The sequence below is a fragment of the Lontra canadensis genome, unplaced genomic scaffold (genome assembly GCF_010015895.1).
Source record: "Lontra canadensis isolate GAN:19392208 unplaced genomic scaffold, GSC_riverotter_1.0 scaffold47, whole genome shotgun sequence".
Classification (NCBI taxonomy): domain Eukaryota; kingdom Metazoa; phylum Chordata; class Mammalia; order Carnivora; family Mustelidae; genus Lontra; species Lontra canadensis.
In genome coordinates, this window is record NW_022631041.1 from 13,731,968 (window position 1) to 13,747,028 (window position 15,061).

A 15,061-nucleotide genomic window follows, 5' to 3' on the forward strand; every position below is an offset into this window, starting at 1 on the left:
TTATTTATGAGAGAGAGAGAGAGAGTGTGAGCACAGGCAGACAGAATGGCAGGCAGAGGCAGAGGGAGAAGCAGGCTCCCTGCAGAGCAAGGAGCCCGATGTGGGACTTGATCCCAGGACGCTGGGATCATGACCTGAGCCGAAGGCAGCTGCTTAACCAACTGAGCCACCCAGGCGTCCCTGGAACTTTATTTAAATGGGAGCATGGAACATGTGTTCTCTATGCCCAGCATCAGTAACATGGAGATGCATCCATATTGTTGCATATAGAAATACTACATTTTTTTTCTCATTCCTGACAAATGCATATTTTTATTTCTATTAAATACTCTATTTTTATTTACTTTCATTTGTTCTACATTTCTTTATGTGTGTGCGTATCTATGTATAAAGTATATAAATGTTGTATATGTACTTACATATAAAAATATACAACTATACATTTTGTGCTGTGTTGTTGTATGTATATAATAGGCATATAACAGTAAAATGTGCGCGTGGCTGCACAACTAGGGACGCTCACGGCTCTTAACACGTGGCCCAGTTTCTTTCAAAATGTCTGCTGTTCACAGAATTCTCTGCAAGCTCAGCTTGAAGGATGATCACGCCCCCAAGTGCACACAGGTCAAAGCATACACTAATTTGGACACTGAGTGTGATGCTCTGACACTGAAACAGCCATCAAGAGCAAAGATGTGGATGAGCTCATTATTGTCAATATCTGACCAACCAGAGAAATGAATTGAGACAGGATATTGTCTTCACCTACCAGAGAAGGACCAACAAGGAGCTTATATCAGTACTGAAGTCAGCCTTGTCTGGCCACCTGGAGACTGTGAGTTGGGGCTTATTGAAAACATCTGCTCATTACAATGCTTCTCAATGCAAAGCCTCCATGAGGCTGGGGACTGATGAGGACTCCCTCACTGAAACCATATGCTCAAAGACCAACCAAGAGCTTCAGGAAATTAACAGAGACTACAAGGAAATATACAAGACTAATCCGGAGAAGGACATCATTTCTGACATATCTGATGACTTCTGCTAGCTGATGGTTGTCCTCGCAAAGCATAAAAGAGCAGAAGATGGCTCTGTCATTGATTATGAACTGATTGACCAAGATGCCTGGGATCTCCATGATGCTGGGGTGAAGAGGAAAAGAACTGATGTACCCAAGTGGATCAGCACTGTGACCGAGCAGACTGTCACCTCCAGAAAGTATTTGGCAGGTGTTTAAGTGTTTAACAGCTACAGCCCTATGACATGCTGGAAAGCCTCAAGAAGGAGGTCAAAGGAGACCTGGAAGATGCTTTCCTGAACCAGTCCAGTGCATTCAGAACAAGCCCCTGTATTTTGCTGACAATTCCACGAAAGGCAAGGAGACTTGCAATAAAGTCTTGATTAGAATCATGGTCTCTTGCAGGAAGTGGACATGTTAAAAATTAGGTGTCAATTCAAGAGCGAGTATGACAAGTCCCTGAACTACCATACCCAGCAAGACACCAAGGGCGACTACTAAAAAGTGCTGCTTTACCTGTCTGGTGGGGATGACTGAGGTCCACAATGGCATGAGCATCTAGGAGGGGTGCTCCTTTGTTTCCAGCTAACAGTTCTAGAAAATAGCCTGTGACTAACATCCCCTTGTGCCCATCCCTGTGAGGATGATGTTCTTACTGCCCCCCTCCCCATCTTTATTTCAGTTGCCTAAGCATTACCTGCTTCTCACATCTAGTCTTTCCTTTGTGCCAAAGAAAGGAATAGCCCAAGGAGTTGGAAATGCATTCTGTGATGTGAAACACTTTGCCTCTTGTGTACTGTGTCATAAACAGATGGATAAACTGAATTTTTACTTTATAATAAAAGTAAAATATGCATGCATGTATGTATATGTATATAATATATAATAAAGTGTATACAGATATAAGATGTATGTAATAAACAGTTATTTTTAAATGTTATTGTGTTAATATCCTGAGGTTCACATTAAATAAAATACTAGACTAGAAGAGTATGACTGGCCAGCTAAGAGTTAATTACATGGCATGAAAAGGCAAATGAATCAATGAATCTGTCTGGGCTTGTTTTCAGGCAAACAATGTAGGGACCAAGGGCAGGCAGCCCCAAGATGGGCCACTGTGGCATGAACATTACATCGAGTGAGCACTGGGTGTTATATGCAACTAATGAATCATTGAACACTATAACAAAACATGATGTACTATATGCTGGCTAACTGAACATAATAAAAAAAAAAAGTAATCAAAATCCAGCAGATGCAGGAAAAGCTCTCTTCCTGATCTTCAACTGCCTAAATTTACATTGTTAAGGAGAGCTATTAACAGATTCTGCTTTACCTAAGAAACTTATCTGCATAATAGGGCAAACTTTGTTTTTGTAAAACATCTTTTCACCTTCCTGCTAATGGCTTCCTCCCCTTTGTGTCTTCAGAACCTCTCCCTCTCCTTAGCTCACATAAGTTTCACGCTGCCTCGTTTTCTTTGGAATTTCATGTCTGTGTGGATTCCTCCTATGTATGCTATTAAATTTTATTTTCTCTTGTTAATCTGTCTCATGTCAATTTGATTCTAAGTGTAAGGGCCTATTCCGCCAGAGCGGCCCCACCCCGGTTGAACTGCCATTTTGTTGTTTATGCAGTAAAACTTAAATTGACCCTGCCCCCTCCAGGGGAACTTATTTAAAAGCAAATCCAGGAAACCAGTTCCAGGTAACCACCCAAATACAAGGGTGGGTTAGGTCAAGGGGAAATAAAGGCCCAAATACAAGGGGGGGTCAGGTCAGGTGGAGACATTCAATCAGTGGGGGTGCGTACTGTCTCCTAGCTACCAAGGTGATAGGCTAGTTTACATAGCTACTATGGGATGAATTGTAATTCAATTAGCCACCTGTGTGTGGCCAGGCCCAACCACATGGCTTTTGCTCTATAAAGGTTAGTCTGGAAAGGAGGGAGGCCCGTACTCTCTTTAAGAGGCGCGGCCCGGTCGGTCGGTTTGATTCTTGATGCTTGGCGCGAAATAAAGCTTTGCTTGACCTTCGCTTTGTATCAGCCTCGCTCCTTTAATCACGGACCCATTATTGGGGGGCCCAACATTGGGGCCCCAACACTAAGTCCAGCTAGAAGGACCACAGGACAGAGGAAGATCTTTCTCCCCAACATTTCACTGAATGCTTAAAACCACCATGATTCCCTTCTTTTGCAGTAATGATAATGATATTCTAATAGACACATTTCCTTTTTGTTGGGTCCATGGTCAAAGGAATGAGACTGATACAAAGCAAAGGTCAAGCAAAGCTTTATTTCGCACCAAGCATAGAGAATCAAACTGACCAGCTAGGGCCGTCTCTTACAAAGAGGTGACCCCTCCCTGCCTTACCGACTAACTTTTAAAGGGCAAGGGCCATGTCATTGGGCCAGGCCACACACAGGTGGCCAATGAGATTGTAACACACAGAGAAAGCTGCACAGTCATGCTAGGTCACAAACAGGTGGCCAACTGAATTCAATTTACCCTAGTAGATATTTGAGCTAGCCTATCACCTTGGTCAGAATTGGCGTCCAAAAGGCGCCCAAAGGGCGGGGCCCATACTGTCTCCCTACCTCCTTGGTAGCTAGGGAGACAGTATGTGCCCCCACTGATTGGGTACCTCCACCTGGCCTGACCCACCCTTGTATTCGGGCTTTGTTACCTGGGACTGGTTTCCGGGACTTGTTTTTAAGTAAGTTCCGGTGGGGGGGCTGGGGGGATGGGAGGCAGGGTCAGTTTAAGTTTTACTGCATAAACAACAAAATCACTGTTTAACCCGATGGAGCTGCTCTGGCTAAATAGGCCCTTATACTTTTGTCCTATTTTCTAACTTTTCATTGCCTCTTTTTCATACATACATATCCAAATCATCAGATATTTTGCCAACTTTACTTTCAAAACATGTCTGGAATATGACTTCTCACTAGGTCGATGACTATAACCCTAGTCCACGCCATTGACCAAGAAGTTGGAAGAATGTAGGGAAACACAAGGGATAGAGCACTACCCAGGAGATGGTAAACATGGGGCTCAATCCCACTCCTCAACCTGAAGAGGGAAGGGAAGAGGGCTGTTGTTATAGGACTGAGAGGGTTGCTTGACAGGATTTCAATCTTGACTTAGGAATTCAGCCAGATGGAGGCAATCACTCTTGGGAAGGAAGACTGAGGAATAAATATCCTGAATTTACTCACTTTTCTGCCATTTGTCAATAGAGCATTTTGATGTGATCCATGGGGCCACATAGGCATGGAATAAGGTAGAAAAGGGTAGAGAGTAAATCTGGTATAGGGGAATGTGTCTTTAGTGGAACCTTTCAATTTGACTGTTGTTTCCCTCTGTTCTATTTTCCACAAAACAGCCAGAGTGATTTCCCTAAAGCCTAAGGCAGAACATGCCATTGATTTCCCGAAGACCTTCTGATGGTCTCAAGTTTCAACTAAAGTAAAATATAAAGTCCTTCTAATGGGCTACAAGGCTCTAAGAGACCTGGCCACATCACTAATTCTTTGGCTTTATTTCTAGTCAATCTCCCTCTCCAACAAGATCCCTCAGTAACATGACCTCTTTTCCCCATCCTCAAACACATCAGGCTCACTCCAAAACCAGCATATCTGTCATTAATAGTCTCCCTGGAATCTTCCCTCTTGCCTTCCACATATATGCATGGTTCTTTACTTCTTTCCATTCTCTGCTCAAACATAAAATTGCTTCTCGACATCACTCTCTAACTGTGTTTTATTATTATTGCTAGAACTTAACTGCATCTGGTGCATGTTTTATATTTGTTTCTTTGTCCACTATCTTCCCCTGTATTTTGGATGGCTAGTTTTATAAAAGGAGGGTCATATTTTTTTTCTCTGATCTATCCCTAGGTCCTAGATCAGTGACTCACACATAACAGGCACATGTACTAGTGTGAAAAGGTTAATTTCTATAATGAACAACCGCAAATAATTACTATAATAAAACTTGTTTCTCACTCGTGTCACAATACAGTGTAGGTCACTGGGGAATATGTACTAAGACACCCTGACCACTAAACAGCAAACAATCCCTATAGGTAGACTAAGAAAATGGCTATCATTATTTCTGAGAAACTTTGAGTACTTAAATAATAATGAAGCTCTGAATACCTTCCACCTTATTTCTAAAGGGCCAAAACCTTCCCTAATCCCAGAACACCACCTTAATTAAGGGAGGGAAGAAGGGAGAAAAAGAGAGCAAGGTATTTATGTACAAGCTTAGATTAATATACTCATTCTTTCTTCTTCTAATTACCTACAATGACACCAGGGAACAGAAAAGGAAGTTATTCTCCCTTCTTTCTGAACAAAATAACTATATCTTAAAATTTTCATTTCTTTGAAATCCCTTTGGAAACTACCAGGTCATTCCTTTTGTCAAGGCACCTACTTGTATGTACTACTGAAGGAGACTCTGGAGTTCATTTTTCATATAATATATATTCTAATCAGTATGACATCTAACTATGAGTTTTACATTTTGATTTCTTTTATTGATCTAAAGGTTTTTTTCTTTATTGTCATTTGTCAATCAATACCTATTTCTAGGATTCCTTAAGGTAACTCATTTAATTTTCATGGCACAAGCAATGTTTCAATGAGAATAATCAATTTTCTGCTGTGCATAATAAGCACTTAACTCTATGAAGAGTGACTAGTTCTTAAACAAATATGCAATGGATCCAAGCTTTGTGTTTTTGAACAGAACAAGTATGGGGTAGACTCATTCCTGCCACAATCCCTAAAGAATTTTTTTTTTTCCTTTTTAGGTCAACTCTCTAAATGAATGTCTCTGGGAGTCCCTCTTCCCCTATCCACACATAGGAGCTTTTTCTGGTTCTCTTGTCAAGCAGAATAGTTTTCCTAAACAGTAAAGTAATTTTCAATTGTCTTACCACAGTATGATTTAACTGATCATACTGATTTTTATGTTCGTGATTTTTGTTGTGTGCCTTCAAGATACCTATTTGCATTCTCAAGGAGCAAAAGCATTATATCTACAATGTATCCGATGTCTTCAAAACAAGGGAATTTGTGCTTGCTTCAGCAGCACATATGCTAAGATAAAAAGAAAAGAATTCTGACATTTGTGAGCATTTTACCCAAGCACCTTCATAGAGGCCTCAAATGCAAATAACATTAAAGTTGAGCATTTCCCAAAGAAAAAGTAGCAAACAGGGTGTAGACCCTTTGTCATTTTCCAAACATAACACTAAATGTATGAAATTTTAAAAAGTTTTGTTCTTAGAATAAAAGCTACTATTTATAGCATTTGGTGATAACATTAAATATTCCTAATCTGCAATGGAACTCAGCTGTTGTCATTTTACCAGAGGATTTTTGTGTATGAGATAGAAGACAGCAGTATAGCCATACCAAGCAATGGATGCTAAACAATTCTCTAACTTCCCACTGTACAGCTTTCCAGTAAACTCTACTAGCTGGGAAAATTAGTCTAAATGTTTACTGCAATCCTTTGCTCCTAAGCTCAACCTCATGTCTCCCAGGGGAAATGAGCCTGAATATTTTTTTTAGCTCAACATTACACAGTTTTGTTAAAATAGAGTTATAGCTGAACTGTCAATTTTTCAGATAACAGGCTTACCTTTTGTGTCTTTGGGGACTTTTCAGCAGAGCAGAGAAAAAATGAGGATTGATTTAAATCACTTTCTAAGTAAGACAACTTCTTAAACTGAACAAATTAAGGCATCTCTTAATAGCAAAGCCATGAAGAACTTGGCATTGCTGTATGCCATAATAGTTCTTATCTCAGACTTATCAAATATTTCTTTGTATATGTAGGATCATGAGATTTCATAAATAACATTCAACTGTTTTCTGAGAAGTACATATTATATCCAAGATGAGTTACTAAGATAGAGATTTTATTGAAGGGCAGTCATAGAAAGCAGGCATTGAGTTCTGTACTGAAGACACTTGGAAACATTACTTACCATAGAGATGAGCCAGAAGGACTGGATCTAAGTTTCTCAGAAGATGGATGCCCTAAACAACTATTCATTGGGTTTCTCATGTCCTGAGCTCCTGATCTAAAGATCTGACCATTAGTTCTCCAGAAAAAAAAAAAAAAAGTACAAATATCTCAGTGGCAGTGCTTCTGTTCCACCAAAGCACTTAATTTTTTTTCTGGCTCCTTTGAAAAGACTCTTGATCTTGTCTTTTCTTTTCCTAATTATCTTCAAGTTGGGGAATCATCCATCAACTTTGCTAGATCAGTTCCACATTCTTCTGCCTCCTTCCCCACTGCATTTGATATTAGAAAACAGAGTTCTCTGATATTTCTACTTTGGGACTGAGTCAAGCCTACACAAAATTGCAAAGTGAGTGAAATTTATCTCCAAAGCTCTTAAGTCCTGTTTCAGTCTTTCTGCCTTCCTTGTAGTTAGGAGCCATAGGAGAGGTGATATCTCACACTGTCTGTATTCTGGATTCACAATAGAACCCTACCAGGCTGCTACAATTATTATCCCTGTTTTGTTTTACCTATTAGGAACCAAGTAGGAAATAGGCCAAAGTGCATTTCTTGAATCCAAGATTTGAACCCCACTGTGGTCTGTCCATAGTGCTTTGCTGAGCTGACCTCTCTTTTCTGTCTGGACTCTTTCACTATGATGTTCCCTTGCAGTGCCATCCCCTGCCCCTGTCCCGGCCTCTCACACGCCAGCAATGCCCTGTATGCCACTTTTTTCACCTTGATATCTGAGGTGACATCCAAATTTAACTAATTGTGCTATGCCACACAACTGGCAACATGGCAAGTAATCTGAGAAACAATTTCAAGTAAAGGAACTAGTCACTGATACTTAATCACTTGTTGAATTTTATTTGGTGGGGGGAGGAGCTGGGAACTCTAAGATAACTCAGGATTTGGGATTTATGGTATGAAGATCTCAGTCTATGAATTTTACTGTGCAAATCTGATACTGGCTTATGATGAATTAACTCTATCTGCACCAAAGAAAACTCATTCCTTTTGAATTTGTCTCCTTCCTCTATCACAAGTCCCTCATATGCATAAGCTACTGAAATTTAAAAATCTTTTTCTAATGTATTATAGATGCCTCAGCAATAATTTCCAGGCACTGAACTTTTGCTAACACTACTTTATCCATGCAGCATTTTCCTTTTAGCTGAGGCTTGAATGTTTTGGACCAAAGCTTTTCAAATTGTGCTCCCCTGTTGAGGACTGCCATCCCACCCACCCTACAGCAGCACAGTCAGGCTTTTAGATCTTCATATTTTCACCATGACACTAAGAAGTCCAGGGTAAAAGATTCTGAAATCTTGAGCTAGATGACTGAAAATGTTAAAAATTTTCTTTAAAAAAGAAAAAAAGGATTTTATTTATTTGTTTGAGAGAGAGAAAACGAGAGACAGAGCAGGAGTAGGGGGAGAGGCAGAGGGAGAGAGAGAAGCAGACTCCTCGTTGAGCAGGAAGCCAGATGTGGGGCTCAATTCCAGGACCCTGGGACCATGACCTGACCTGAAGGTAGTCGCTTAACCAACTGAGCCACCCAGGCACCCCTAAAATTTTCTTTTATGATACGATGACATTGTTTCACTAACACATTTTGACATTAAGTCATCATTGCTATTGATTTTTGAAGCATTATATTTGCAGTGAAAGAATTAGAATTATTCAAATACTATTCATAAAAATGTATGCTTTACAAAGTTGAAGAATCCCTGTATTACAAATTATGACGATTTTTAATTTTTTTCTATAAAGAAAAAAGGACATTTTTTTCCCAAACTGCTTTAACAATTTAGGCTTTATGTGTTTGTGGTTGTCACTTATTTTGTTCTTGTTTGGGGGGGGGATGGTAAATAATACGGCATATCAAAAAAATTTAAGTTCTGTCAAATTTAAAATGTACACTGCTATCATACATATATGCAATTTTATTAGCTTAAGACTAATAATTTAAAATATAAAATTTACTAAAGCTAGAAAACAGAGATTTACAGTGCTTTCATTAGAAAGATCTGTACATTTATTAATATTTCCAAGGAGAGCAAGTATTTATGCAAATATGTGGGTTAAATGCTATAGCAGCATGCTACATCTCCATAATCTGAACAATTCTTTACAATTTCATGAGAAGTGAATTAAGAATAGAAAATATGCTTCTTTCCTGAATAATCAAATAGCAAAATGAGAAAAAATTTCTCAATTATCAAACACTGTGTATGTTTGTATACTCGTATACATCTGCGAGGTTTGTGAGCTCATTATAAGTAGAATATCATTATTGTTTACTTTATGTTCTAGAGATTTTTGCCAAACAGAAGACTATGGGGACCTTTTACAATTTCTTGTAAGCATACCAGGTTGTCATTTCCAATGAAAGATATATATATATATATATATATGGTATCCTTCCCAAATCACATGAATTTATATTCATTCTCTGCATACTTTCTGAGTTAAATTATGAGTTTCTTAAACTCTGACACATTTTAATCTTAGAGGCTTAACCTACTGAGCCACCCAGGCACCCATATTTAAGCATTTTTTAAAGGTTGTATTTATTTATTTGACAAAGGGAGCATATAAGAGCAGGGGAGGAGGGGCAGAGGGAGAATGAAGCTCCCTGCTGAGCAGAGAGCCAGAGGCGGGGCTCCATTCCAAGACTCTGGGATCATGATCTGAGCTGAAAGCAGATGCTTAACCCAATGAACCATGCAAGCACCCATATTCAAGCATTTTCAGATGAATTTTATATAATGACTTCCCTCTGGGTGATGTATATTTGCAAATAACAGCATGATTATTTTCTGGAAAGTTGGAACATTCCCTTGTTAAAATAGCCACAGCACAGATCGTGGCTAGGATACTGAATATCCCATCTGCTATGTACGACATTCTAACTATTCTATCCAGTAAAAGGGGACCATTCTATCAGCACAGGTATTCATGAATCTGTAAGGATCTGTCCCTTGTTTAAAAATATCCACTGTCGGGGCGCCTGGGTGACTCAGTGGGTTAAGCCTCTGCCTTCGGCTCAGGTCATGATCTCAGGGTCCTGGGATCCAGCCTGCTTCCCCCTCTCTCTCTGCCTGCCTCTCTACCTGCTTGTGATCTCTGTCTCTCTGTCAAATAAATAAGTAAAATCTTAAAAAAAAATAAATTAAATAAACAAATTTTTAAAAATGCTTAAATATTTTCTCAGAGAATGTTCCAGTCCTGGGATCCAGCCCCGCATCAGGCTCTCTGCTCAGCAGGGAGCCTGCTTCCTCCTCTTTCTCTGCCTGTCTCTCTGCCTACTTGTGATCTGTCAAATAAATAAATTAAAAAAAAATTCACTGTCTTCATTATTGTGAAACCTCTAGAAAAGCACAAAGATCTTAAGAGAATAGATAAGTTATACCAATCAAGTTCTAATCACAGGAGATCTTCAGAAAACACCACGTACATCTGCTGCTGACCCAAGATCCTCAGAATTAAGCAATGACTATATAGAGTACAGAGATCACAGTCAAGACCATCAGAAGCAAATTCTCCAAAATACCTGAAACCACCCATTATTCTACTCTCCTTTGCATATTTTTGTTCATTAACCTTTTATTTGTATTTCTTTCAAGTTTAACTTTATACTCTTGTGATTTATTTCATGTTTCCCTTATAACAATACAAACTTGTTTATATATAAGATTTCCTATAACCATCATAACTCTTTAATAGCTACTCTAAGCTATTGTTGGTCACCCAATTTGAAAAACTATATATATAAAGGTATGTTACACTAACTTTGTTAATAATGAATTTCTTGTAGATAATACACAGTGAGAGCATGAGAAGGAGGATATAGTTAGGACGCCAAATTGACTGTTTGTCTTAAAAAAATCCTAAAGATAATATATTTACAGCTTCATAAATATTGTTCTCTCATGCAGCTCCTGTGTTCTTTGTTCAAGGAGAAAATAAAGGCTCTTCAATGTTTTTTGTTTTTGTTTTTGTTTTTTTAAAGATTTCATTTATTTATTTGACAGATCACAAGTAGGAAGAGAGGCAGACAGAGAGAGAGAGAGAGAGAGGAGGAAGCAGGCTCCCCGCTGAACAGAGAGCCCGACATGGGCCTCAATCCCAGGCCCCTGGGATCATGACCTGAGCCAAAGGCAGAGGCTTTAACCTGAGCCACCCAGGCGCCCAAGGCTCTTCAATGTTTACACAGAACCAAGTATTTTGTCCTCTAAGAAGACTATCAGTTAGCTTATTCCAGTAGATGATTCCTCAGTATCTTCTGTTGAATTTTGGACTTACAAAGAGCCTAAGGGTATGAAATCCTTTGTGGAGAAATAACAACTAGTGGAACAGATCTTAGAGGAACTAGGTAACGTGGGCAAAAAGTTTGGTGCATAACTTGAATGTTACAATAAGTAACATCACACAAAAGTAAGTTCAAATTCCTTATAAAAATAATTAAATAACATAGGATTTTCTTTTAGCTACCAAGAGAAAATCTATGCCCTTGTTAGCATACTTCATTGTATCTGAATTAACAGTAGTCATGAAATGAATCAACCTGTATCTAGGTGAAAAAGAAAGTCTGCTTGGTTATCTAAATAAAGTAGACTTAGAGAGTCACTGGGATCTGCTTTTATAATCAAGCCTGGAAAACCATGGATTGATTCTACAGTGCCTTTCTGCCCCACAATTATTTTTATTTTTCTTACAGTTATTTGATACTGTTTTCCATAAATGTTAAGTGCCTGTATATAGTCTCTGCCCTGGTAGATGATTCAACAAAAAGCACGAAGACAAAAGCAGCATATGATCATCCTGACCAATAATCAAACCAGAAATCACACCTTCACAAATAAACCTTACCTTAAAAAAGATCTGCAAACAAATCCATCTTCAAGGAGAATCAACACCAGTGGTAAAGATGTGAGCAATTTATGATGGTCTTCACTCTACTTGTCTGTGAAAGAACCAAAAGGGGGTAGTACTTGCCTACCCTCTAAAAAAACACTGATCTTCTGTTGCCAAGGTAATAGAGCAATAAGAAATCATTTTTAAGAAAATGTTATTATTGAAATATAGTTGAATCACAACTCATTTTTAACTTGCTTAATAAAGAAGTGACAGCTTTCTAGTCATCGAAAAATTAACCACTGGAGCCAGTTTTAAATTTGTTTACTCAACCAATGACAACTCACTTCAGTAAATATGGTTATGCAAGCCAAACAACCAGCAGAAGGCTTTCACTTCTGAAAGGTAGTCCATGAGAAAGAGATTCATTCCAGGGAACACTATTCTAAGTGCTAGGCAATCGACAACAGGCTTACCCAAATAACCATTTATGTACAATAATGTTAAATCACTCCTGTCTCCAAATTTCAGTGATCACTGAGCTTCATGCTTCCCAAACTTGCTAGATAAGACTGATACTCTGCTCTGTTTAGAAAGTGCCTGACCAGCAGAGTTGCCCCACCTTAAAAAAGCAGTAAGTTCATGTGTGTGTGTATGTGTGTATATATATTTCAGATATTGAATGGTGACTTTATCTTTTACATGGTAGTGGTTAAGTGCGTGTATACACATTTGTCAAAACTCTATATAAAAATCTGTGATTTTTATTATATATGTTAGTTATACCTAAATTTATTTTAAAAAAAAAAAGAGAGTATAGGAATAAAACACATAGGCAAAAAGAGGCAGACATTTAGAGTTGAGATGGAAGCATGGAACATTGCCAATGTGACCTCTCTTATACCCACAACAGCAGCCTCCAAGACACCTCTATGATCTCAGTGGGATCCACAGAATATAGTTTGAAAATTGCTGGTATATATGTGATAATGACAACTCAAGTAGACACAGGACAATACAGAGTAAAATTCTTCACTAATGATATTTTGGCTAATCTGGAAAGGCTTAAAAAGCATGGACTAAAATACAAGACAGAAATGACCTGAAAGTAGGGAAAAGGGATCAGAATTAAAGTAACCAAAGACTGCTTATTCAATAGGAAGACAGACATATTGATTAGTTTGTTAAATCAATCTGCATGTTAAAAAATTCAAGGGTAATCACTAAGTTAACAACATAAAATATGTAACTTGCATGCCAGGAAAGGGAAAAGAAGAGAATAAGAAAATCTGGTTAATCCAATTAAAAGAAGGAAACAAGAAAAGACAAGCAAAATAAGTAAAATAAATCAGACTGAGCGAGATAAATACCATATGACTTCACTCATGTGCAATTAAAAAAATGAATAAACAAACAATAAGCAGAATCAGATGTGTAAATACAGAGAATAGATGGATGGTTGCCTGGGAAAGTGGTGGGGGGGTGGGTAAAATGGATGGAAAGGACAGAGAGAGACAGGCGTCCAGCTATGGAAAAAGTAAGACAGGAATGAAAGGCACAGCATGGGGAATATCTATGGATACTGTAATAGAGTTATATCTTGACAGAAGGTAACTACACTGTGGTAAGCATAGCATAATGTTCAAACTCGTCCAATCACTGTATGATATACCTGAAAGTAATGCAACATTGTGTGTCAACTGTACTCAGTTGTACCTCTGTGCATAGTAAGTAGAAAACACAACTATTAACACTAAAAATAGCAGTAAGAAATTGGATCAGTAATATTCATATCTAATCCAACCAGCTCTATGCCCCAAATAGAGCATTTGTGAGGTAATTATTTAATACTATATGGATGAATTCATGTTAGGTTTACAAACCTAAACTTGTGTACAGTTAACATATATAAAGCAAAAACAGGGGGTGCCTGGGTGGCTCAGTGGGTTAAGCCTCTGCCTTCAGCTCAGGTCATGATCTCAGGTTCCTGGGATCAAGCCCCACATTAGGCTCTCTGCTCAGTGGGAAGCCTGCTTCCTCCTCTCTCTCTCTGTCTGCCTCTCTGCCTACTTGTGATCTCTCTCTCTCTAACAAATAAATAAAATCTTAAAAAAAAAAAAAAAGCAAAAACAGAATCATAAGAAGAAATGGAAAAATTAGTGCTCAGATTGGGGAATTTCAACATAGTCCTCTCAGAAGCAAACAGATTAAGCTGGCAAAAAAAAAAAAAAGTCACTAAATATATGAAAAGGCTGTACTGCACAGACAAGAAGCATGACAGAATGGACACATGTAGAGCCTTGCAGTCAATAATCACAGAATACTAATTATTTGGAAGCACACATGAAACATTTGTTAAATTATCATTAATGAAGTTTCAAATCACCAAGAATTGGTATATAAATCCTATTTTATAACCAGATTGTCATGAAAAAAAAAAATTAAGAAGATAGGTGAAATCACACATTGAAAACAAAATATCTATCTCATGTGTCAGAAACTATATTTTAATTGAAATTTAGGAAATGTTTAAAACTGCACTACAACAAAAGTACTATGTTACAAAAATCCATGGGATGTTGTTAATCAGGAAGTACTTAGTGAGAAATGTACAGCCTGGAATGTGAAATGTTAAAAAATAAATAAAGACTAAAAATAAATGAACTATGTGCTAATCTCAAAAGCCAGAGAAAGAAAACTGAACACACACGATAGAATTAGAAAGAATGAGACTTTTTCTAGAAAAAAATTAAGTGATTAAAATTGACTAACTACCAAATGGATACAAACATCTCTGTAACTATTAAAAAAATCAATCTCTAAAACAGTCATAAATTAAGAAATGTAGAACTTATAAACAAAAACAAAATTGCCATTGTTTCCACATGGTATGATCAATTATATAGAAAATCCATGAAAGTATACAGCAAATTAGAGCTAATTATGTTTTTCACAGAATTATTGCATATAAATTCACTGTAAAAAAGTCAATAGCATTCTATGTGTAAAGTTTCGCAGGTGAGGTAAACACGACACCAGGCAAGGTGGGCACAAGGCAAGATTTATTAAAGGCCTCTCTGGGTAAGTTTCAGGGCTCAAGAGAAGGGGAGCCAGGAAAGTCATGCAGGGAGGAAGTGGGCACCCTCAGGCGAGGT

General features: G+C 38.1%; 1 pseudogene; it reads left to right on the forward strand.

Moving 5' to 3' along the window:
• Positions 1–519: 519 nt before the first annotated feature.
• On the forward strand, positions 520–1,555 carry LOC116876731 (annotated as a pseudogene).
• Positions 1,556–15,061: the final 13,506 nt, after the last annotated feature.